The following is a 26,573-nucleotide window of genomic DNA, read 5'->3' on the forward strand; positions in this document are numbered from 1 at the left end:
ATTGAGGCAGACAGAAAATATATCATTGACACAGAAAAGAATTAAAGCATCATGACTGAAAATGCATCATTAACTGGATACAGGTAGCTGAAAAAACTCAGCAGGCCAAATAGTATCTGTGGAGAGAAGGAGGGTTAACTCTAGAGATTAATGGCCTTTCATCAGAACATTATCAACATCAAATGTTTGTTCTGTTTCTGTCTACAAAAGGCTGCCTGACCTGCTGAGTTTTTCAGCCCTTTTTGTTCTTATTTCATAAGTCAATTTTTAAAAAATCATTGAGATGTGGGCACCACTGCCCGAGGCAGCAGTTCTTTAAGCGTTTTTGTTTGTTTTCCATTGCTGGTTGCCTTTTAGAAGATAGTGGTGTGCTGCCTTCTTGAATTGCTGCAGTCTATTTGGTGCGGGTAACACCACAGTGCTGAGTGGGATTTCCAGCATTTTAACTGAGCAACACGAAATGAACATTGCAGTATTTTGCTTGTATGTCAATTGGTATAGTTGAGACTATTTCTCTCCTGCTCCTGGAGGTAGACAAGGTGAATTTCTCCATCATTTTGATGAGCTTCTCGTGCACGATCAAAGCAAGTAATCTGCTATAGGAAGTCACAGAATCATATGACCGGAGTCACATAACTCTAATTCGCTGCCAACTCTGCAAGAAGGTGACACATCTTCATTTACTTTGTACGTCCTTGGTTCCCTTCTGATTGTAAATCACTCACTACTGTATCCCTGATAACATTGCCTTATTGTTTCTGCTGGAAGGAAGGTGCTGAAGCATGGCAGTGAAGAAACATGGGATACAGGTGAGTTGGAGAGAATTTGGGCAGAGGGACTAAAAATGAGGCAAGAGGAAATCATGGGAGCTTGAGACTGATTTCATCTCCCTATCATTATTCTCCTTGTCTTCTCTCTCATCCAAATTTCCAAGGAAGCATGATCCTTCAAAGATCCCGTCTTCATCACCATCAGCTTCCATCTCTGCTTATAACAATGCAAGAAAGCCTGAACAAATTTGGAATTATTCCTTAACGGTACCTGCACCAAATTGACTGCAGTTGTTCAAGAATGCAGCTTACTATCACATAACCCTATCACAGGGAAAGTAGGAATGGGCAATAGGTGCTGCCTCAAGTCACACTCCCACATCCTGAGAACTAAGAATAATTTTAAAGAATCTATGTGGGCAATCTTAGCAAGACTGGCTTAGTTGCTTAACCCTAGTTAGATCTTGAACTGATTGGCTCTCTGGGCCATTTCAGAGTCAACCACAGCAATTTAGTCTGAAGCTCCATGTATGCCAGACCAGGTAAAGACAGCTGACTTCCTTCCCTAAAGGACGGTCATAAACCAGATGAGGTTTTTATAGCAATAATTACATGCTTGCTTTTGGACAGCTTTTAATTCTATTTTTTTCTTGAATTCAAATTTCGCTATTTCCTACTATGGGATTCAAACTCACTTCCTCAGAACATCTTCCAGGGGCTCTTATTCATTGACATTATCACTGCATCATTGCATCCCCATTAGGAAATTCTATCTATTTTTGCACATTAAATGTTATTTCCGGATATCTTCTTGTTGGAAACATAGTTTTTGAAAAGACTGTGTTGGCACTGATTTGTTTGGGACTTCAATTTGGTTGTACAAAAAACGTCTTTCCATTGTTAATTGCTCATTTCTCCATTGAAATTACCTCTCCTCACCTCCATACTTCTTTTTAAACTGTCTGCTCCGGTCTGGGGAACAGCCATAAAATCTCTGAATTCATCCCTCTGATTTATAAGCTGAGAGTCAATAAAAAAACACATAGATTCAACTCAAATTAGCAAGCCACCCCTCTCTCCTGTTGAATGTCAAGTCACCATTGTCTCACCACACCATAGGACTGCTCACTCATTCAAGAAAGATGACTGATGGCAGTTTAACCAGAGGGCTACTACATCTCAGGTAAGGGGAGACATTGAGAAGGATGGTCCTTCTTAACGACTGTAGCTGATGTGGGGATTGAACCCACACTGCTTTGCTAAACAACTGTCCAGCCAGCTGCGCTAAACCAACCCCCTTTTCTGTTAAATGTGGTAGTTGGTGCAAGTTAACAGTCTTCACTGATTAACACTACACTTCAAATTAAACAGAATAAGTCATTTCATCCATAAAAATGAACTTCATTAAATATTCTGTCCTTATACAAAACCTGAATGGATTCTAAGCAGCAGTGACATAAATCCGTTCTACTCAGATTAAAACATCAACTATGAGGGCCATGGTGACACAGTGGTAATGCCCTTATTTCTGGGGCAGATGGTCCCTTTTCAGGTCCCACTAGCTGCGAAGCTGTGTCATAATGTGCCTCACAGATTAGTTACCTAATATCTCAAACATTAACAGAGATATTGCAATCAGCATATTATTTACTGAACAGCCACTAAGACTTCAAAAGAGTCTCCCAATTCAATGTTATGATACTTTTGAAATCAGATATGAAATATTCAGGATGCTCATCAAAAAGTGAAAAAAATACGCAGGAAATAAAAATACAGAAATTAATTCCACAGCCAGCATAATGTATATTTTGGCATAGCCTTCTTAATGGAAACTCTGTGCCAAACCCCTTTTATCAAGTTAAAAATCACACAACACCAGGTTATAGTCCAACAGGTTTAATTGGAAGCACACTAGCTTTCGGAGCGACGCTCCTTCATCAGGTGATACACAGCTTCGCAGCAAGTGGGACCATCTGCCCCAGAAATAAGGGTATTACCCACTGTGCCACCATGGCTCTCATAGTTGATGTTTTAATCTGAGTAGAACGGACTTATGTCACTGCTGCTTAGAATCCATTCAGGTTTTGTATAAAGACAGAATATTTAATGAAGTTCATTTTTATGGATGAAATGACTTATTCTGTTTAATTTGAAGTGTAGTGTTAATCAATGAAGACTGTTAACTTGCACCAACTACCACATTCACCTGATGAAGGACCGTCGCTCCGAAAGCTAGTGTGCTTCCAATTAAACCTGTTGGATTATAACCTGGTGTTGTGTGATTTTTAACTTTGTACACCCCAGTCCAACACCAGCATCTCCAAATCATGACTACTATCGACACCCTTTTATCAATATAGTTTTACTTATGCTATCTAATTTAACATTTGTAATATATGCCTTTGATAATGAGAAGAATTACAGTTACATAGCAGATTTAAAGGGACCATCTTTAAGGCAAACCAAGAAAGCTTCAGAGTCAAAACACTGCACTATTCCTGCAGACTACTCCAGATCATTTACAGGCACCATTATGGAAGTACATAAAAACACACACACAAGTAACTTATCCCTTCTCTGGTGCATGGAACTGGAAAACTAAGGGCAGAATGATAAGCCCTAAACAGTTTTAAACAGTGATCATCACAAGTGTTTAATAAATACATGGGGTTTCATTTACTTAAATTGCTAACCTGTTGTTTCTTTGGCAGTAGCTGTATCAACATTATGCAAATGGCTGTTAAATCACGCTGCAGGTTCCATGTAATTACATTAAAAATTCTGGCCTGGGAAAAAACAAATTGTTTTTTAAAGAGAAAGTGTCTCGATAGAACTGTTCCATGACTTTAATTTTTGATGTAGCTACATATGTTGATACTCATATTTATCTGTTCTCAATCATTTGCCAATAATTCTCCGTTAATTTTCTACCGTTCTCATCCCAGCTCAAGGGAAAAGTTTGACAGCCTATTAATAGATGAGTAGAACTATAATAAACATGCAATTCTGTTTTGAAACATAAAATATTTATGGAAAACAGTATTCCATTTACATTACATTTGGTGGCCTATTTGCAAATTGAGTCCAAAAAATCAGTATCCGTTTTCTCACTGTTTTTCTTAGAATCTCACCCAGTCTGTGGTGGAGTACATAAAGAAAGTCTAGGTATGGATGACAAAATGTTAACTGATAACAGAAGGCATTTTAGCTAGCCCTAATCTCGTCGTCAGCTCACGTACACATTCAAATGCAGATACAATTGAACTGTTCTCTCACACACACAATTAAATGCATGTACTCCCATCACATCAGGAAACATGGCCAGCAAGTTTGGTATTTTCTTCCTTGAAAATCCCCTGTCCTGATACAAATACAAACAGAAATTTAATGTAGAATTCGGCCCATTGAGCTTGCTCCATGACTTAATTAGACTGTGGTTGAAATATTACTCCACACCTTCTGATAATCTTTCACCCTCTTGTTTATCAAAATTAATCTAGCTCTGCATAAAAAAAATTCAAAGGCTCTGTTTCCACCACCTTTTCAAGAAGAGATTCCAAAGACTCACCCCCCCCGCCCGCTGTGGGAAAAAAGTCAACTTATCCCAAAGTAAAATGGAGAACCCTTATCTTAAACAGTGACCCCTAGTTCTAGATCTCTCACAGTGGGGAACAGATTTGCCACATCCTGGACACTGCCAAGAACCCTCATGTTCTTATTAATTCAATCACTTCAGAGTACAACGGGATCTTGATCACTCGGGCCAATGGGCCGAGGAGTGGCAGAGGGCGTTTAATTTAGATAAATGTGAAGTGCTGCATTTTGGAAAGGTAAATCAGGGCAGGACCTTTACACTTAACAGTAAGGTCCTAAGGAGTGTTGCTGAACAAAGAAACATTGGATGCAGGTTCATAGCTCCTTGAAGGTGGAGTAGATAGGATGGTGAAGAAGGCATTTGGTATTCTTTCCTTCATTGGTCAGAGCATTGAGCATAGGAGTTGAGAGTTCACATTGCGACTGTATAGGACATTGGTTCGGCCACTTTTGGAATATTGTGTGCAATTCTGGTCTCCGTACTATAGGCAGAATGTGGTGAAACTTGAAATGGTTCAGTAAAAATTTACAAGGATGTTGCAAGGGTATGAGCAAATAGGGAGAGGCTGAAGAGGCCGCAGCTGTTTTCCCTGGAGCATTTGAGGCTGAGGGGCATAACTAGGGTAAATTGACAAGGTCTATTCCCTGGGCTAGAGTAGAACCATAGAGTATAGGTTTGAGATGAGATTGGAAAGATTTAAAAGGGACCTGGGGGCAACTTTTGCATGCAAAGGATGGTGCATGTATGGAAGGAGCTACCAGAGGAAGTGGTGGAAGCTGGGACAATTACAACATTTACAAGACATCTGGATGGGGAAATGATGCGGAACGATTCAGAAGGACTTGGGCCAAATGCTGGCAAATGGGATGACATTAATTTCGGATATCTGGTTGGCATGGACAAGTTGGACTGAAGAGTCTGTTTCCATGCTGTGTCTATGACTAAGTAACTTCTTCATCGCCAGTTCTTGAGTTATTCGCATAACCTAACTAAATTCATTTTTAGTCTGCTTATATCCATAAGACCAGAAGATATAGGAGCACAATTAAGTCATTTGGCCCAATGGGTCTGATCCACCAATTGATCATGGCTGATATGTCTCTCAACTCCATTCTCCTGCCTTTTCACCGTATCCTTTGATCCCATTTCTAATCAAGTGCTTATTTATCTCTGTCTTAGATACACTCCATACCTTGACCTTCACAGAATTCTGCAGCAATGAGTTCCACAGACCCACCCTCCTCTAGCTGAATAAAATTTTCCTCATCTCAATTCTAAAGAGTTATCCCTTCATTTTGATGATGTATCCTCGGCTCCCAGTATCACTTCCTTATGGAAATACCTTCACCATATCCAGGCTATCCAGGCATCTCAGTATTCTTTAAGCTTAAATGAGAATTCTAGTCATTCTTCTAAGCTTCACTGAGTACAGACGCAGAGTCCTCAACTGTTCCTCGTATGGCAACCCCATTGTCCCCAGGATCATTCCTGTGAACCTCCTCTGGATCCCCTTCAATACCACCAAACCCTTCCATTGATACAAGGCCCAAAACGTTTCACAAAATTCCACATGTGATCTGACTAGATCCTTATGCACCTGAGCAGTTCATCTCGGTTCTTGTATTCCAGCCCTCTTGAAATGAATGCTAACATTGCATTTGCCTTCTTAAATGCCAAGTGAACCTACATGTTGACCTGAAGACAATCCTGAACTGGGACTCATAAGTACCTTCATTCTTCAGATTTTTGAAAACTTGCTTCATTTAGAAAATAGCGTATATCTCTATTGTAGAGGTGGCATGGTGGCTCAGTGGTTAGCACTGTTGCCTCAGAGCGCCAGGAACCTAGGTTCGATTTCAGCCTCAGACAACTATTTGTGTGGAGTTTGCACATTCTTCCCATGTCTGTATGGCTTTCCTCTCACAATCCAAAACTGTGCAGGTTAGGTGGATTGTTCAGGGATATGTAGATTAGGTGCATTAGTCATGGGTAAATGTAGAGTAATAGGGTAGGGGATGTGTTATTCTCTAGAGGATTGATGTGGACTTGTTGGGCCCAATGGCCTGTTTCCACACTGTAGGGATTCTATGATTCTATTCTTCCCATCAATGTGCATAACCTCACTTTCCCACCTATCATTTCCTCACCCATTTTCCTAATCTGTCCAAGTCCATCTGCAGCCTTCAGCTTCCTCAAAACTAACTCTCTCTCCACCTATCTTTGTATCATCTGCTAACTCAGCAACAATGCCCCCAGTTTCTTCACCCAGATCATTAATGTATAATGTAAATAGTTGTGGTCCCAACACTGAACCCCTGCAGAGCTCCTCTAGTCACCAGCTGCCATCCTGAAAAAGACCACTTTATCGCCATTCTATGTCCCTTGCCAATCAGACAATCCACTATCCATGCCAGTACTTTGCCCCTAACATCATGGTGCCTTCTGTGTGGCACCTTGTCAAAGGTTTTCTGGAAATCCAAATAAATCATGTCCACTGGTTCTCCTTTGTCTAACTTGCTCATTACCTCATCAAAGAATTCTAACAGATTTGTCAGGCACAAAGCTGTGCTGACTCAGCACTATTATACTATGCATTTCCAAGTAGTCTGCATTCTCCTCCACAATAATCTTACCAATGACTGTGGTCAGGTTAACCAGCCTATACTTTCCTATCTTCTGCTTCCCTCCCTTCTTAAACAGGGGTGTTACATTAACCATTTTCCAGTCCTTTGGAATCCTCTCTGACTCTAGTTATTCCAAAATGATCACCAATGCCTCTACAGTCTCCTCAGCTTTCTGCTTCAAAACTCTGGGATGTAGCCCATCTGGTCTGGGTGATTTATCCACCTTCAGAGCTTTCAGCTTCCAGTATGTTCTCCTTAGTGATGGCCTCTACACTCACCTTTACTCCTTGACTGTCTTGAAGTTCTGGTATAATACTAATGTCTTCCACTGTGAAGACTGATGCAAAATATCATTCAGTTCTTCCACCGTTTCTTTGTTCCCCATTACTGTTTGTCTAGCCTCATTTTCCAACAGTCCAATGTCCACATCTGTTTCTCTCTTTCCTTTTATAATACTAACAAAACTCTTGCAATCTTCTTTTCATATTACTAGCTATATTACCATCATATTTCACCTCCCTCTTCATTGCTTTTGTTTTGATTATCCTATGCTCATTTTTAAAGGTTTCCCTATCCTGTGGTTTCTCACTAATCTTCACTACATTGTCTGCTTTTTCTTTCACTTTTATGCTGTCCCTGACTTCCCTAGTCAGCCATGGTTGCCTCATTCCCCCCCAGTTCACCCCCCACCCCACCCCTAGGGATGAATTTTTGCAGTTATATGTTAATTCACATATTGAGAGATGTAAGCTTGCCCTTAACTATGCAGCTTGTAATGAAACAAATGACACAGACATCAGCATCCACAAATGAACTATATGTCAACAGCAGCTTCTGAAAAACAAGGGATTACAATGCAACAGGGACTGATAACAGCAAGGATTATAACAGCTCTTCTTTCCTTCTCTATAAACCTCAAAGCCATGAAGAAGAGACTTTGAAAAATAATTGCTCATTGTGAAATCGAGGTTATCTGCAAGCTTTGCCACACCTGATGAAACTGAACCATTGGACATTGGTCTCACTCCTGCAACAGAAGAGCTTTAAGAACTTTAGATTGCAACTGTTTGTATAGACACCGTCCACCTTTTTATCATTATTACTTGTGAGTATAACTTACATGTCACATTTCTTACTTTTTTTTCTCTCAGGCTTAATAGATGATCAAACTCCATTCTACATCATTCACCAAAACCTTGGAATCGGATCATCTCCTTTTTTTGTCCTTCTCAACCAAACTTAATTGAAACTTAATAGCTTCATGCTCAAGAAAGAATGGTTTAGCGAAATTATTTGAGGAAGCTTATGCAGACACTATCAGAGCACTACCAGCTCAATAGCAAAATCCGACATACTGGTCATTTGCTATTAGTGGGATCTTGTGCACAATCAGCACTGCAATTAGTTACATTACAATGTTGGATTGACTTCATGAGTAATTCATTGAATTTTATCACAGTTTTCCAGAATTTGTAAATTTTCTTTTTAATTACCCAACAGGACACAAACATGGTGAATCAAGCTTGTTCTTTCTCAAATGTTTATTATTAGTTTGAATAAACTGCAAGTGAGGACGGAAATGACACCTATAATTATTTTCCTGAACTTATTAAAATATTGTTTATATGGTATATACCAGCTATAATGTTCAGCTGGTTGACCTATTTTTCTCAGTTAATCCTGGAAGCCTATATCTGCATTCTGTTGCATCAATATGTCTTAAAATCCAATGGAACATCAACACTAACTTGCATTAATATTTGGCTAACTCCTAACATTGCTTAAATTGATGGTGTGCAATGACGTTTGAAATTTCAACCATGCAGAACTAAAATCTGAAATACAAAAATTATGGTTTACTACATTGCATGATTGTTCCATGTCTGTGCATTTTTTTGGAAGCATTCAGTTTTAATAGGCAATCCTTAAAATAATGTATTTTAAGAAATATATAAATAAGCACACAAATGATAGAATATATACAGATAAAATGCATCGTATGTGCAGTACCATCACAACAGTCAAGCTAACAACATTACCAGAAAATATGGTGTAGTGATAGGACTGTGTCCACGTATACAGTCTCGCCTGCGGGGATAAGCCGGTGCTGTACTCTGCTCCTAATAACCTTGACCTGTTTTCCCTGGCTCTGCAGTAGCAGATGTGTCACATCAGCTTAGTGTCTGTTTGTTAATCTATATAGAGAAGAGCTAATTTCTGTTCCCATTGCTTTCATAGATATTTCCATTATTGCTGCAAAATGTATTTATTTGGCACTCATTTTAACCCCTAGAAGATCACAGCAGCCTTCTGGATCTATATCCAAGAAAAAATCTCGTTGTTGCCTCCTGAATACTTTTTTTCTCTATATGTTGTGAATGATAGAAACACGTTTCAATCATGAATCCCCTGAAAATTTAGATCTTCTGCCCAGCCCATTTTTGGCTTCCACTACTTAATCCTTTAAATTTGCTTTTTCCCCAAATATTCACTGGCAGTATTTATCACCAAACTAGGCCTGACCAGAACCTCTTACAGTACTGCATTTCTGTGCATCTTTGCAGTTTGACAGGAATATTGGTTCTAATGTATTCTGACTCTGGTCAATATTTGCATGACATATATACTGAACTAGACTCAGTCTAGAAATTACCCACATATAAATGGTTAAAAATAGTTATCAACTACTTACATTCTGGCATTAACTGGTTTAATGATTCCTTTAAAAGAGAATTGAAATTCAAATGTGTGAAGTATTCATATTTTAATGTTACTAGTATTCAACATTTCAAAAGAAAGTTAGCAATTAAATAAAAACATTCTTTAGCCCACAGAAGACACATTAAAACAATGCACATTGATAAAAGCAAAAGATATTGAACTCAATGCATTAACTCTGTTGGTCTGTCCACAGAGGCTGAGTTTCTGCTGAGTTTCTCCAGCATTTTCAGTTCCTATTTTAAATACAGATTAATGATGAACTGGAAATATATGGGGGCAATTTGGTTAATTTTTAACAATTAGGAATAGGCAACAAATGCTCATCAAGTGATGCCCTCATCCTTTACATAAATAAACAAAAAATGCATATAAGATATAAACAGGAATACACTGTTTAGCCCATGGAGATCATTTGCCTTTCAGTTGCTAAACTCTGTACCAATTGCACCAACCTTACCATAAACGCATGCCCCTTGTGAGTATACAAAAACCTATCGATCTCAGTCTGGGTACGTTCATTGATTTTGGGGCAGAGAATGTTCTCAGTGCAAAAATGTCTTCTCCTCTCAGTACGAAATAACCCACCATTTATCCTGATACTTCGAATCCTGATTCTAGACTCACCTGCCAAGGTAAGCAGCCTCTTAATACCCACGTAATTGCGCCCAAAACTAATTTTTCTATTTCAGTGAAATCATATTTTATCCTTTTGAATGCAAGAGAATATGAGCTTATTCTATAACCATGGGTGAAATAGTAGCATTGTGTAGAAAGAGTCGCAAAGAGTTTCATATCACATGTTGTGACACATTCATCAGAGATTTATCAGTGAGCCCAAAACAGGAAAAGTCTTTCAACCACACATCTACATGTCTGAATCTGCTTTGAACAGAAGGCAAAATGAGGCATTGACATTTTGGCTGAGCAATTTGTGACTTAAAAGTGATGTATGATGATGAATGGTTGGATGACATTATCTCCAACAGATGTTATTTATCTTACAGATTTTTTTGATGTTTTTGAGGGATGGGAAAGGACTGTAGAAAGTTTCCTGCCAAGATAATTTTGAAAGTTGCCAAGGATGATGTAACCACTGGGTGATTTTTTTTTACCTCCCGCAACGGTTTCAACAGCACCTTTACAGGTGAGAGGCAATGGACAGAGAACCATTCTCTCTTCCGATCAGTGAGTATTACTTGAGTTGAGTAAATGAAGGAAGTTGGATAAACTCGAACAATAATTGGAAGTTATACTTAGTTATAGGAAGGAATTAGGCCTTTTAGCGCAAACATTTATAGTGTTTTTTTTCCACACCCATAAATGCTTCTAATTGTATTTACCAACTGTGTTGGAAAATGTCTTTAGTCCCTTTACCTTCAACTAAAGATTCAATCGAGTCTTGAATGTATGACATGATTTTGCCTCGACCACTGACCCTGAAATTGAATTCTACAGCTCACATCTTTGTCTAAAGGAGTTTCTCATGGTTAATTTTAAATTTCTTACACAAGCTCCTCTATCTGTGGCCCCTTAATTACTGCAGTTTCCCTTCCTAATAGCATTGTGGGTTTAAGTGCACCACATGGAACACAGCATTCCAAGAAGACAGCTTACCAACACTTTCTCAGGGTAGTTAGGGGAAGGGAAATAAATGCTTCTCCACATCCATTGAGTGAATAAAAAAACATCTGCTTCTGTCTTCAGTAATTTATTTATTTTTAATTTTATTTTCCATCATTCTTGGATCTTTGCGCGTCTTATTGGAAAAGGAAGCCAGCAACTCTGGCCAACTAACAAGCTAGCATGGAGACAATAATACTTTCAAAATATAAGATAAACTAAGAACTTCAGACTTTGGAGATCTACAACAAAAACTGAAAGTGTTGAAAAAGCTGAGCTTGCCTGGCAACATCTGCATTCTGATGCAGAGTCACAGAATTCAAAGGGTTAACTCTGTTTTTCTCACAACAGATGAGTTTCCCCAGTACATTCTATTTTGTTTTTTTTAATCTCCAAGACCTGTATCTTCAGCACATTGATAAATGACAATGCAATCTGAACAATTTACACCTTGGTGAATCAGGGTCAATTTGTAAACTGCTCAGCGCACTTGCACACAAATTTGTTATTCTCACATCTGTCCTAATGAATGTAGGACAAAGGCTTCAACAGCACCCTTCTTGTTTTTATCAAATATTCTCATCAGAGATTATAAAGAAAGTAAGCAACCAATTATAAGTGCTAAAATCAAAACTGAACTGCATCATAATTCAATTGAGACAATTTGAATGATTTTTTGTTGTAGCTGCATCAAAAAATTAAAAATCACACAACATCAGATTATAATCCAACAGGTTTAATTGGAAGCACTAGCTTATGGAGTGTTGCTCCTTCATCAGATAGTTGTGTCACAACCACCGGATGAATGGGCAGTGCTCTGAAAGCTAGTGCTTCCAAATAAACCTGTTGGTCTGTCACCTGATGTTGTGTGATTTTTAACTTAATTCACAATCACTGATTCTACACTATCACACAAGGTCAAAGTTTATCCCTGTTGTCATCATTGTCTTGCAATCATTCGCGAACAAGAATGATTGTTCATCTAGAAAATTCCATGCTGGATTCTGTGGAACTTTGTGTGGCTGATGAGTCTGTTCCTAGAGCCATATCTCCAACCATACATTTGGCAGATGTTTTCAGTGGGTGGAAATGGCCGTTGGCTTTGTGATAGCTGGAATTTGTTTCTCAGGTTTCTAAGTGAGAATGCTTTTCAGCAGACACATAGTCCTTAACTGCACATACATCCAATTCCAATGGCAAGGAAACAATATTCTGCATGACACTTACAAAACTGCAAACAGCCAATAGAACCAGGATTAGCTTGCGCATTCATTTAAATGCTGCTTTTTGTCTTTTTTTTCATATTCGTCTAACAAGAATGACCAACTGCAGTGACCAATAACAGTGTTTAGCACATCAACCTGACAAAATAAATCATGGCTGCATTACTTTCATGGTCTAAATAATTTGAGTTGTAATGGTATACAAGCATCTAATTTGTTGTGGTCCAAAGGGAGGATAGCAAACTGACATTTTTAGTGGTCATAGACATTCACCTATGATAAAAGAATTCATCTTCTGTCATTTTTCAGATAGCCATGCACTAGTTTTCTTGAAACCAAGCCGAAAATATGTAACTATCTGAATACTTAGCAGCCTACTTCACGTTTCTTTCTCAATTAATGGTGTTCACATGTTGATAATAGGCGAGCATAAGATATCTTTGCACATGCATCTGGCAGCAAAACATTTGTGATTCTTCAGTGGTAGGGCTATTATTGCTTTTGCCATGTTCGTCTCACATGATACCTGGAACTCAATAAAAGAAAATGATAATTTGCAAGTTAAGTAACCACACAGTGTACAAAGCATACAACATTTGGCACTGTAGGAAAGTATATTTAATGCTTTGATGCTTGTTGTTATGGTAACTATTTATAAAGGGTGTTGTAGTTTTACCACATCAGTAGCTCAACTGACAAAAAGCAGTAATTGTTGACATAGTGATGTCCTGAAGATAATTCATTGGATAGTATTTTGAAATGATTTGGTAATTCATGTGTTTTGTGGGGCTGTTTCACTTGCACAGAGTCATTAAAATGCTTCAAAAGGATCATAGAAATGCTGTCTGTCGTAACTTTGCTCTCTTTAGAATTCACCACAATTACTCAATCCATTATCCATTTCAATGTAGGTACTTGCAAAGTCAAAACAATGTAAGTCTGTTCTGATGGTGACAAAGAGAAAATGGGGAGTTGGTGGTCAACTGTGGGAAGAGGAATGGTGGAGAGTGGATGTGGAGGTTTACATGGATTAGTTGTTTATCAGCCAATTTAATTTAGAGTCATCGAGTCACATTGATGTACAGCATGAAAACTCATCAGTCCAACTCATCCATGTTGATCAGATATCCTAAATAAATCTAGTCGGATTTGGCAACATTTGGCCCATACCCCTTTTAGCCCTTCCTATTCATGTACCCATCCAGATGCCTTTTAAATGTTATAATTGTACCAGTTTCCACCACCTCCTCTGGCAGCTCATTCCATCCATGCACCACCGTCTGCATGAAAATGTTAGCCCTTAGGTCCTTTTAAATCTTTCCCCTCTCACCCTAAACCTATGCCTCTTGTTTTGGACTCCCCTACCTAGGGGAAAAAACCTTGGCTATTTATCCTATCCAAGCACCTCATGACTTTATAAACCTCTATAAGGCCACCCCCTCAGCCTCCACATTGCAGGGAAAATAGCCCCAGACTATTCAGCCACCAATCTATTCAAACCCTCCAGTTATGGCAACATCCTAGTAAATCTTTTCTGCACACTTTCAATTTTCACAACTTCTTTCCTAAAGCAGACAGACCAGGATTGAACACAATATTGTAGTTGCAACATAACTTCCCAAACCCTATACTCAAAGCACTGACCAATAAACACAAGCATACCAAGCTCCTTCTTCACTGTCCTGTCGACCTGTGACACCACTTTGAATTTCTGTTTCAAGTGATTTCACCACATGTTGACAGGGTCCTGCACCTGGCTAAAGTTTTGAAGCAGTTACTTGTAACTGTACTAGCACCATATGAAACAGTTTTGTTTATAGTACATGCCAAGCCTGTTTCCATTATTTATTACTGTAGGAGTCATTTTATCTTGGCATCTGCTTTAGAGATATACTCACCCATTTATATTGCTAACTTTATAATGTTCTTTAATTAGGCAAGCACAGCACATCAGTGCAAATGATAACTTGAAGAATTTGCAAGCATCTTCAGCCAGAAATGCTGAGTAGATGATCCATCTTTAGTCCCGTACTTAGATTGATGGGGGAGCTGAGGACATAAGTGCAAAAGACAAAACTGAAGAATCTACATCCATTTGCAGCCAGAAATGCCAAGTAGATAATTCATCTCAACCCCTTCCTCAGGTCCCACCATCACAGATGCCAGTCTTCATCCAATTCAATTTGTTCTGTGTGATATCAAGAAAAAACTGAAGGCACCAAATACTGCAAAGCCTGTGGATACTGACAACTTAGTGACAATAGTTATTAAACTGCTTTAGAACTAACCATGCTTCAGGCCAAGCTGTTCCAATGCTTTTATAACTTGCTGTTGTCTTATTGTATTAAATGTGATGATAGGGTGCTGGGACAGTAGGTCACCAGATGATTAATGTGGTATGGTGGGTTACTGGTTGGTTAAATAATAATGTGCCAGTTATTTAGGATGTCAGGTGGGTACATGTGAGTAGGGAATGGTGTGCTAGGTGTGTAGGATGCCAAAAGGGAGTAGGGTACCAAGTAGGTGGAGTGCCAGAGTGCAAGGAGACTAGGGAAGTGATGCAGTAACTAGGGGGAGGTTTGGGTGGGTTGGAGAGATCTAATCTAATTGGGGTCAGGTAGGTTGGGATGTCTGGTGATGTTGTGGTGGCAGCAGTGACAGGTGACAGGCAAGTCAGGTCTGGTGATGGTCTACAGGAGGGCAATTCACTTGTTACCTTTCAGGTAACCAATAGATAAATAAGATTTTGAGCAAGAGTAGTTCAGCTGAAGCTGGAGGCTGGAGACATTGTGGGTGTTGAAGAAGATGATCTTTCTGCTCGAGATGTTATTGGTCAGAGATCACTTCCGAATCATGATTAAAAAGAACCTGGTTCAATCTGACAGTATAACACATTAGATTAAGAAAAAATATACTTCAAATTCACAACACTGGAAATGCATAATACGATATACAGATTCTTTCTGTACTTTCACAATTTTAATCTACCCTTTTGGTTTACATAATGTTCAGTTCTGGCTGCTGTGTCTCATGAAAGATTTATTGCCTCTGGAGAGGATACAGTGCAGGAGTCGTGAAATTTTGCTTCAAATGTATCCAAGCACCTGGAGTATTGCATAAAGTTTGTTTTCCTCATCTCAGGAAAGCAGTTGATCTGGATTATCTGCTGGTCAGACAGCAGTGTCGATGCTAATTATACATAGGAACATATAAATTGCCATCATAGTACACTCTGAGGGGAATTGGTCAGGAAAATGAAGATTCCGCTGGTCAATTCCTCTCCCCTGGAAACCACTGAAAGTTACCATTTCAATCAGGGAATTTGCATAGTTCTAATGAAATTATGTAAAATAGTTAGTCAGGAAAATTTAAAATTGTTAAATACATAGCCTAACTCACAAATAACATACTTACCTATGCACCCTCACCGCCAGACAGCTTACACGTTACAGACATCTTCTCATTCTTCCATGTGAGACCATTACATGCAGGAAGGGCTTCAAACAGTTTAAACTATTCATTTTTATTCAGTAACAGCAAAAGCTAATGCATAATAAATGATTTGGAAGTGCCAGTGTTGGACTGGGGTATACAATGTTAAAAATCACACAGCACCAGGTTATAGTCCAACAGGTTTATTTGGAAGCACTTGCTTTCGGAGCACTGCTCCTTCATCAGGTGCTTGTGGAGTACAAAATCGTAAGACACAGAATTTATAGCAAAAGCTTACAGTGTGATGCAACTGAAATTATATATTTTCAATATATAAGCTGGTAAAGTTAGTGCTTCCAAATAAACCTGTTGGACTTTAACCTGGTGTTGTGCGATTTTTAACTTTGCACATCCCCATCCAACACCGGCACCTCTAAACCTTTTAGAATGACCATGTTGGTTTTAGTTCTTTCATATGTAAATTCCAGAACTCCCAGTTACATTCTCAAGTGAATTTTAACCATAGAAGTCATGTCAGCTCAGATAATGAGTACCTGCCACATACATCAGCACCTCACTCTACCGTAAACCCACGGTAAACCTCACAATACTACACTTCTCCAGCTTCCGTCCGAAACATATTAAAACAGCCATCCCCTATGGACAAGCCCTATGCATACACAGGATCTGTTCAGATGAGGAGGAACATGATGGGCACTTGGAAGTACTCAAGGATGCCCTCATAAGAATGGGGTATAATGCTCAACTCATCGACTGCCAGTTCCGACGCGCCACAGCAAGAAACCGTAATGACCTCCTCAGGAGACAGATATGAGCTGCAACCAACAGGGTACCCTTCGTTGTCCAGTATTTCCCAGGAGCCAAAAAAACTACACCATGTTCTTTGCAGACTACAACACATTATTGATGAGGATGAACACTTCGCAAAGACCTTCCCCAAGCTGAAAATCTTTGCCAAGTTCTTTGCAGCCTGCAACACATTATCGATGAGGATGAGCACTGCACCATGACCTTCCCCATACCTCCACTTCTCGCCTTTAAACAACCACCAAACCTCAAACAGATCATTGTTTGCAGCAAACTGCCTGGCTTTCAGGGCAACACCATAAAATGCTGTCACGGCAGAAGCTGCACACATACACACACACACACACACACACACACATTCACTCACACAGACCTTCCCTCATACACAAGCTCTCTCTCATACGCTCACATGTACACACCTCCACACTCACACCCACACATGCACCCTCTCACAGACGTATACCCCTTTACACTCACTCTCACATAGATACACATACACAAACTCTCTCACAGACACTCACAATACCAAACCACTCCTGCCCCCCCCCCACCCCACCCCACCACCACACACGTGTAAGTTTGTGAGGTGAATTTGTACTTGCAGAATTACATTTCATTTTTGCTCAAAACCTTCATGAATCTATGTAAGATTCTGTAAATTCCATGTTGAGAAATTAAATCAGTCTGAACATTGGAACACAGACAGCCTTACCCAGGCCACCTCACTCCTTCAGTGCATTATCCAAGCTGACATGGCTCCTGTTGTTAAAGTCCACTTGAGAATGTAACTTTAAAAAAGGTCCCGGGATTTACATAAGAAAGAAATGAAACTAACATGGTCATTCTAAAAGATGAGAGTCTTAACCAACAATCCAGGTCTTTTTCAATACATAAATTAAGTTGCATTACACTGTAAACTTTTGCTATAAATTCTGTGTCTTACAATCTTGTACTCCATAACCACCTGATAAAAGAACAGCACTGTGAAAGCTAGTGCTTCCAAATAAACCTGTTGGACTATAACCTGGCATTGTGTGATTTTTAACATAATAAATGCCATTTGCCTCTGGGCCCAACTGCACCCAACTCACATCTACTGGGATTGTTTGTCAATTAAGTCATCTGTGTCTTGTTTTGCTTAACATTGCAGCGCTGTATTTCTTGCTCAACGTGTGCATCTTCATCCTTGAAAAGCTGTCACTACTCTTGCAGATGTTCAGAATTCACAATCCACCCCACCTGCCCAACCTCCCCCCACCCCCCACCCCCAAATTTGCATGTTCCTGTTGTCCAGAGCATAACATACCAAGGTTATATGGTACACTGTCTGCAAGGTATCTCCAATTCTATCTAAGCATCAATACTTCACCTTCAGCTATCATGGGTCAAGGAGTTGTGTAATGGAGCCATCAGATATGTTCACAGAGGCAGCTCTTGTCTGCCAGCAAGTCTTCTTGTAAGGCATGCAGCCCATGAAAGAAAATAAGAACATGAGAGCTATCAAGGAGAATGAGAAACTCATAAAACTGAGACCAGGTTAGATATGAGATGTTAATGCATGCTAATGAATGTAAATAGGCAATCTCACCACACACTAGTGAGAATGTCATCTTGCCATTCAACTGTTTGGAAAATGGGACTTTTGGCTTTTGCGTCAAGAAGTTCCTCGCTGCTGATCTTATGAAATTTTTCTAACTCTCTTGCCAATGTCCATGTTGTTCAAGGCCTGGGAAGCTTCTGGCCCTACCCTTTGGATTTTTCCAGACCCACTCTTGTTGTGACTGCATTACGACCTTGGTCTTAACGTGGTCAAAATAACTAAATTTGAGATAGGAAGTGATATTGGCTGCATTCGACTGAGTGTAGAATCAAGGAAACCTAGCAAAACTGGATTTAATAGGAATTGAAGGATAATTCTCTGCACACTGGAGTCAGACCAAGCACAGAAGAAGTTGGTAGGAGAAAGTGAAAGCAGGCGCTGGAGATCAGAGTCAAAAGGTGTGGTGCTGGAAAAGCACAGAAGGTCAGGCAGCATCCACGGAGCAGGAGAGTCAGGAATGACTTATGCCCGAAACATCAACTCTCCCGTTCCTTGGATGCTGCCTGACCTGCTGTGCTTTTCCAGCGCCACATTTTTTTTGAAAAATGAAGCTAGTTGCAATTGATTATTGTGGGAGGTCCACTGGCAAGTGTAATAACCCCAACTATCTCCAACTGCTTCTTCAATGCTCTTCTAATTATCATGAGGTCTGTGGTGGGATGTTTACTGATGATTATACAATGTACAGCATTATTCATGACTTCTCAGATAATGAAGCAGTCCGTGTCCAAATGTAGGAGAAAGTGAGGACTGCAGATACTGGAAATCAAAGTCTAGAGTGTGGTGCTGGAAAAGCACAGCAGGTCAGGCAGCATCTGAGGAGCAGGAGAATCGACATTTCAGGCATAAGCCCTTCATCAGGAATGAGGCTTCTGGATCAGGGCTGAGGGATAAATGGGAGGGGGTGGGTTTGGGGGGGTGATAGCTGAGAAAGTGCGAGGTGGATGAAGGTGAGGGAGAAAGTGATAGGTCAGAGGGGGCAGTGAGGACAGGTCCAGAGGGTGGTGCTGGGTTGGAGGCTTGGGACTGGGATAATGTGGGGAGAGGGGAAATTAGGAAGCCGTTGAAATCCACATTATCCCATGTGGTTGCAAGTTCTAAGGCGGAATATGAGGCATTCTGCCTCCAGGTGTCGGGTGGTAACAGTTTGGCGGTGGAGAAGGCCCAGGACCAGCAATGTCCTTGACGGAGTGGGAGGGGGAGTTGAAGTGTTCAGCCACAGGGCGGTGGGGTTGGTAGGTGTCCCAGAGATGTTCTCTGAAACGATCTGCAAGAAGGTGTCCTTCTTCCATGAACTCCCAGATGGCCTCCTTCCTCCATTTCTCATTTCCCCTCCTGCCACATTATCCCAGACCAAAGCCTCCAACTCACCACCGCCCTCTGGACCTGTCCATCACTGCACCCTCTCACCCATCACCTTCTCCCTCACTTTCATCCACCTATCGCTTTCCTATGTACCTCCCCCAACTCCATTTCCCTCCCATTTATCCCTCAGCTCCAACCCACAAGCCTCATTCCTGATTAAAGGTTTATGCCCAAGACGTCGATTCTCCTGCTCCTTGGATGCTGCCTGACCTGCTGTGTTTTTCCAGCACCATACTCTCAACCATGTCCATATGCAGTGAGGCATGGATAATATTCTGGCTTGGACTGAAAGTAGCAAGTGAAATTCACACCACATGAATGCCTCTCAATGACCATCTCTAATAAGAAAGAGTCCAAAAATTGACCGTTGGCATTCAATAACACTACCATCATTGAATGCCTTATTGTTAACATTCTTTTCAGTTCCATTGGCTAGAATCTGAACCAGACCAGCCATATAAGTAATGCCACTACAAAAGCACTTCAGAGTCTGGGAATTCTGCAGCAAGAGCTTGTCAATCATCCAATAACCATGTGCCAGAAGAATCATGAATACTCTCCACTTCCCTGAATGAATACAATTCCAATTACACACTCAAAAAGCTTAACAACATCCAGGGCAAGGCAGTCTATTTGTTTGGTACTTCATTAATATTCTCTCCCTCCATCACTGACGCACAGTGATTGTACTAAGCACCATCCACAAAATACAGTGTAGTCATTGGCTAAAGCTCCTTAAACCATACATTCCAAATCTACATGTCTACCACTGAGAAGGACAAGGGCAGCACATACATGGGTACATCACCATAGAGTAGTTCCCCTCCAATTCACACACCATCCTGATTTGGAATTATATTGCCCTAATTTTATTGTTCCTTTACTGTGGGTATATGTGCATCACGTGGACGATACAGTTCAAGATGGCAACTCACCATCACCTTCTTAAGGATTATTCGAGATGGGCAATAAATGCTGGCCTGGTCAATGATGCCTACAGCCCATGGATGAACATAAACAAGTCCACATGGGCACTTAAATATACATTCAATGCTCTGCTTGCTTGCACTAGAATTCAAATACAACTTGTGATATTAGCAAACAACCCACCAGTTTTTTTTTACAACGGTTAAAAATCTAAATGCGTTTTTTTTTTTGACTCTGTTGCACTATCTTAAAATTCAACAGTACAGTTTAATATGATGCCTTTACCCTGAGCCATGTTAACTCATAGCTACCATGAAGTCCAAGTTGAAATAAGTTTACACTATTTGTTAGAATTCAAATCACCCTGAAATCATTGACTCTAAAATTACAAATACTTTACACAATGACTCAATGTGGTTTTAACACAGGCACTTAAGAACCTGAAATGCAAAGCAGCAAAATAAAATTGTGCCTGTGTGTATTTGTGATTGTGACTATTTGTTCTGATGTCAAAGCATTGTTCATCAGTGCTTAGCCTAAAGAAACAAAGTATAGTCATTACTTGCTGTTTACATTAATCATCCATGAAAAGGTGTTTTGTCACAGCACAAAATAATGAGCTAACTTGCATCACGTGGACAAACAGAAACTGTAAGGCCTCATCTGTTGACCAGTGATCCATCTACAACAATTCAGGGAACAATCCTTTTTGCACTGGCAGGAGACTCTTGTCAGGCATCCAATAACTTTCTTGGATTACAGTGTATCCATTCGGCTGTTTATTGTGGCACTGAGCAGACCGGATATTATTTCCTTTTACTCTTGAACCGAGAATAGGTCAGAACATTTCGTGTTTTGTCTTTGAATAGAGCTGTACTGATGTATCTCTCTGTACCTGCTAAACCTTGCAACTGCCAGGAATGCCTGATTGTTAGGGTTTTGCATAGTCACATAGGTAATTGATACTTGGAAGAAGATGCCTTACAGAAGTCATCAAGTACAAAAAGCCCAAAGCACAAAATTTTGATTCAAGCTGACTTCAGAACTTGTAGACAGTATTTAGATTGACAATTAGAACATAGAACTGTACAACACAGGAATGGGCCCTTTGGTCCATGATGTTGTGCCAAACATAATGCCAAATTAAACTAATCTCTTCTGCCTGCCCTTGGTTCATCTCCCTCCATTCCTTGCATATTCATGTGCTTATCAAAGACTCTTAAATGCCCCTATCATATCTGCCTCCACTGTTACTCCTGGAACCTAATTCCAGGCACTTCCCACTTTTTATGTAAAAATCATGAGCCACATATCTCATTTGAACTTTCCCCTTCTCGCCTTAAATGCATGCCCCTTAGTTTTAGACCTTTCAACATTGGGAAAAAGAATCTGATGATCAACCCTATCTATGCATCTCATAATTTTATAGACTTCCATCAGGTCTTCCCTCAGCGTCCATCACTCAGAGAAGACAACCTGAGTTTTTCTAGCTTCTTCTTATATCTCATAGCCTCTAATCCAGGCAGCATCCTAGTAAGCCGTTTCTACATCCTCTCCAAAGCCTCCACATCCTTCCTGTGATGAGGCAACCAGAATTAAACACAATACTCTAAGTGTAGCCCAGCCAACATCTTATAAAGCTGCAAAGTGACATCCTGACTCTTGTACTCAATTCCCTGACCAATAAAGGTAAGCATGCCAGACACCTTCTTTATCACCCTATCTACTTGCAAGGCCACTTTCAGAGAGAAATTCAAAACAGAACTGATGATTTGTGACATTCAGATTGTTATGACCAGGTCCAGGTGAGGGTTCCCAAGCTGTCACAGCCCAAACAGGCTACGCCAAACTGGTAAGCTCCCAGATGAGGAGGGATGAAATGGCTCTTCTTCTTTATGCACTATTCCCTTAACTGATTGCAACAAAGCTAATTTAATAAGGATTTCTTTCCTGTATCGGTACCTTTCTCTGAGATCCAAATTAAATTATGTTTTAGAAGGAACCAATCTAACCACACTTTCCTGAATTAATGAAAAGTCAGTTTATTAATTACTAAACATGAAAAGAATTAGTAACACAACAGACATACACAGCTTAGACATTAGAAGTGACTCCATAAAGACAAAAGTGCAAATAAAACATAAATGGATAAGTTTCTGAATCATTCAAGGAGAATGGATAGCCGAACTGTGTGGCCATTGTAGAAGTTACCAGCTTATTGACGTTGACAGTTGAACAGTATTTTTGTGATTCCTGATTTTGTAAACCCATTCATAGTCATAGGGTCATGGAGTCCTAGAACACAGTGCCAGGCCCTTTGGGCCAAACTGGTCCATGCAGACCAAAATGTCCATCCACACTAACCCCATTTCCCTGCACTTGGCCCAAATCCTTCTGAACCTTTCCAATCCATGTATTTGTCCAAATGCCTTTTAACTGTTGTTAATGTACTTGCCTCAACCACTTCTGCCGGCATCTTATTCCGTATGCATACCACCTTCTCTGTAAAAAAGTTGTCCTCAGGTACCTTTTATTCTTTCCCCTCTAACCTTAAGCTGATGCCCTCTCATCCCCAATTCCCCTAACACGGGGAAAGGACAGAGTGCATTTACCTTATGCATGCCTCTCATGATCTTAAAAACTTCTAAAAGATACCCCCTCAGTCTCCTACACTGTTAAGAAAAACTTCCTAGCTTCTCCAACCTCTACTTATAACTCAGACCGTTAAGTCCTGGCAACATTCTTGTAAATTTCTGACGTATTCTTTTCAGTTTAAGTACATCCTTCCTATAGCAAGGTGACCAAATATGAACACAATACTCCAAGTGCAGGCTCACCAACATCCTGTATAACTGCAACAAAACTTCCTAACTTCTATACTTAATACCCTGACTGCAGAAGGCCAGTGTGCCAAAAGTCTTCTTCACTGTCCTAACTACCTGTGGCTCCATTTTCACAAAACCATGCACCTGAACCCCAAGGCCCTTCTATTCCACTACACTCCTTAAGGCCCTATCATTCACTTAAAACCCCTACCTTGATTTGACTTTCCAAAATGCAAGACCTCATATTTATTCAACTCCATTTGCCATTTCTCAACCCATTTCCCCAGCTGAGCAAGGTTCTGCTGCAATTTCTGATAACCTTCCTCACTGTCCATAATACCGCCTATTTTAGTGTCATCTGCAAACTTACTGAACATGCCTTGTACATTCTCATCCAAATCATTGATTATAGATAACAAACAACAACGAGCCCAGCACTGACCTCTGAGGCACACCACTTGTCACAGGCCTCCAGTCCACCAAACATCCTTCCACTATTATCCTCTGCTTCCTACCATCAAGCCAACTGTGAATCCAGTGTGCTAGCTCCCCCTGGATTCCATGTTGAACTTCTAAGAGCAGCCTATCGTGTGGAACCCTATCAAAGGCCTTACTGAAATCCATATAGACTTCGTCTACTGCCCTGCCCTCATCAACCATCCTTGTCACTTCATCAAAGAACTCTAACAAATCTATGAGGCATGATCTCCCATGCACAAAGTCATGCTGACTATTCCTAATCAAACACATTTTTTCCAAATGGATGTATATCTTATCTCTTAGAATCTTGGTTGAAGTTCCTTCGGCCTGAGTGCTTTTGTTTAGCTGGTTTACAACACTCACAATGAAAGACTATCTTTATCTGCAACAGAGGGTTAACTTGGGAACAGTTCTTCAACTTTGACCTTCACAGCAGGCTAACAGATGGGTGCATTCAGTCTCACTAGTTCACTCCAGTAGAGTTGACACAGGCCTTTTAAACCCAGTCCCTGTGATTATTGAACAGGAAACATAACGACTGTCTGCAATTTGAAACATAATCACAGCGATAGCTTGCAATTGTAGTGGGCCTTATTAGCCACACAATACCATTTTTGTCACAGGAGATTATGTTCTGGAATGTTTGAAGTTTCTCAGAAAATTAACGTAGATTTCACAGAAAACTTTGCTTGGCACAGTGGCACAGTAGTTAGCACTGTTGCCTCACAGCGCCAGAGACCCGGGTTCAATTCCCACCTCAGGTGACTGACTGTGTGGAGTTTGCACATTCTCCCCATGTCTGCGTGGGTTTCCTCCGGGTGCTCCGGTTTCCTCCCACAGTCCAAAAATGTGCAGGTTAGGTGAATTGGCTACACTAAATTGCCCGTAGTGTTAGGTGAAGGGGTAAGTGTAGGGGAATGGGTCTGGGCGGTTACGCTTCGGTGGGTCGGTGTGGACTTGTTGGGCCAAAGGGCCTGTTGCCACACTGTAAGTAATCTAATCTAAATTTAACTTTACGGTAATTTCTTTTTAAACAATATATTTGGGATTTAAAGGAAAAGAAAGTGCATTAATAGTAAAGGGTTTTGATGCATCTTCACAACAAGATGAGATGTCAAACTAAGTGCTGTTTCTATTTATTTAAGAAAATGTAAAAAATCTTGTGAATTGTTCAAGGAGAATATTGTCACCTTATGGGCTGCCATCCTGTCCCAATCAATATCACCCAAAACAAATGAATATAATTGAAAAAGAAACAGTAGATAATAGCAGGTCTGGCAGGATCTGTAGAAGGAAAACAAAATTGATGGGCCAGAATTTTGGAGAGTCAGAAAGGCTGTTCAGACCTTTATAAATGGTGGATGGAACCCAAATGTGCAAGTCCTACACCATTTACACAGATCACAATTTGCTATCTGGGGCTGGGGACAGGTCATGATTCAAACCAAAGGGAAATCCAGATGCAACAGAGTCATTTAAACTTAATGGAGAGTTCACCAGACCCCATTTTGCCTAGTCCAGTAGTCCTAACCGACAGTTTGAATCACAAATTAATACAGTAGCGGATATGTAAATATTTTTAAAGAGTGGATATGGTTTGTTTCAGTCTCAGGCCTGCAGGCTATCACATTCCCCTTTCTTTACACTTGGAAATAAAAACAAGCTTTAACTATCAATGAGAGCTTAACCATTGCTGAACTGCTCTGATTGATAGGCCATCTGATATAGCTCAGAAAAAAATACATTGCCATCTGCTCAAACAGTTTCAATAGAGATATTTGCTGATATTTCCTAAGGGCTACATTTATTTTATTGTGAATGCTTGTCTGAATGCCAAAAGCTACAATTGCCTCAGCCAGAGTAATCCAAGTTCATAATTTGATTGGCAGGTTATGAGGCTATAAAATGAATAGATGTCTTTATTGTGCAGTCTGGAGAGAAGTTTTAATTTTATATAGGAGATTGACCACTTGGGTAGATTTAATAGTTTCAAGCAGGTTTTGTAATGGGAGACTGTCAAATTTCACTGTCAATATTACATAGCTACAAAGCTTTATTTTAAACAGAACACACTTTTTTTAACAGATAAACAGAATAATATTATGATGAATAGTCACAGATCTGAAAAGTTCAGCCAGACTTTTGCCAAATTATCAAGGTCTATAATTTGAGTCTTTTCTGGTTTGGTGGTGTGCAGATTGTGGGGCAAGGTGAACAGTGGATAGATTCAAATCCTCTGATTCCAGAAGCAATTCATAGCTATCTGCAGGGCCAGATGAATGTCGAGAGGGGGATGCCAGAAAAGCACAGCCGATCAGGCAGCATCTGAGGAGCAGGAGATTCGATGTTTCAGGTAAGAGCCCATCATCAGAAATGAGACTTGTGAGCCAAGGGGATGGAGAGATTAGTGAGAGGTTGGTGGGGCTGGGGGAAGGTAGCTGACAGTGTGATAGGTTGACAGAGGTGGAGGCAATGGTGATAAGTCAGAGAGGAGGGTGGGGCGGATAGGTGGGAAGGAAGATGGCCAGGTAGGACAGGTCAAGACAGCAGTGCCGAGTTGGAA

Source organism: Chiloscyllium punctatum, chromosome 3, assembly GCF_047496795.1.
Source record: "Chiloscyllium punctatum isolate Juve2018m chromosome 3, sChiPun1.3, whole genome shotgun sequence".
NCBI lineage: Eukaryota > Metazoa > Chordata > Chondrichthyes > Orectolobiformes > Hemiscylliidae > Chiloscyllium > Chiloscyllium punctatum.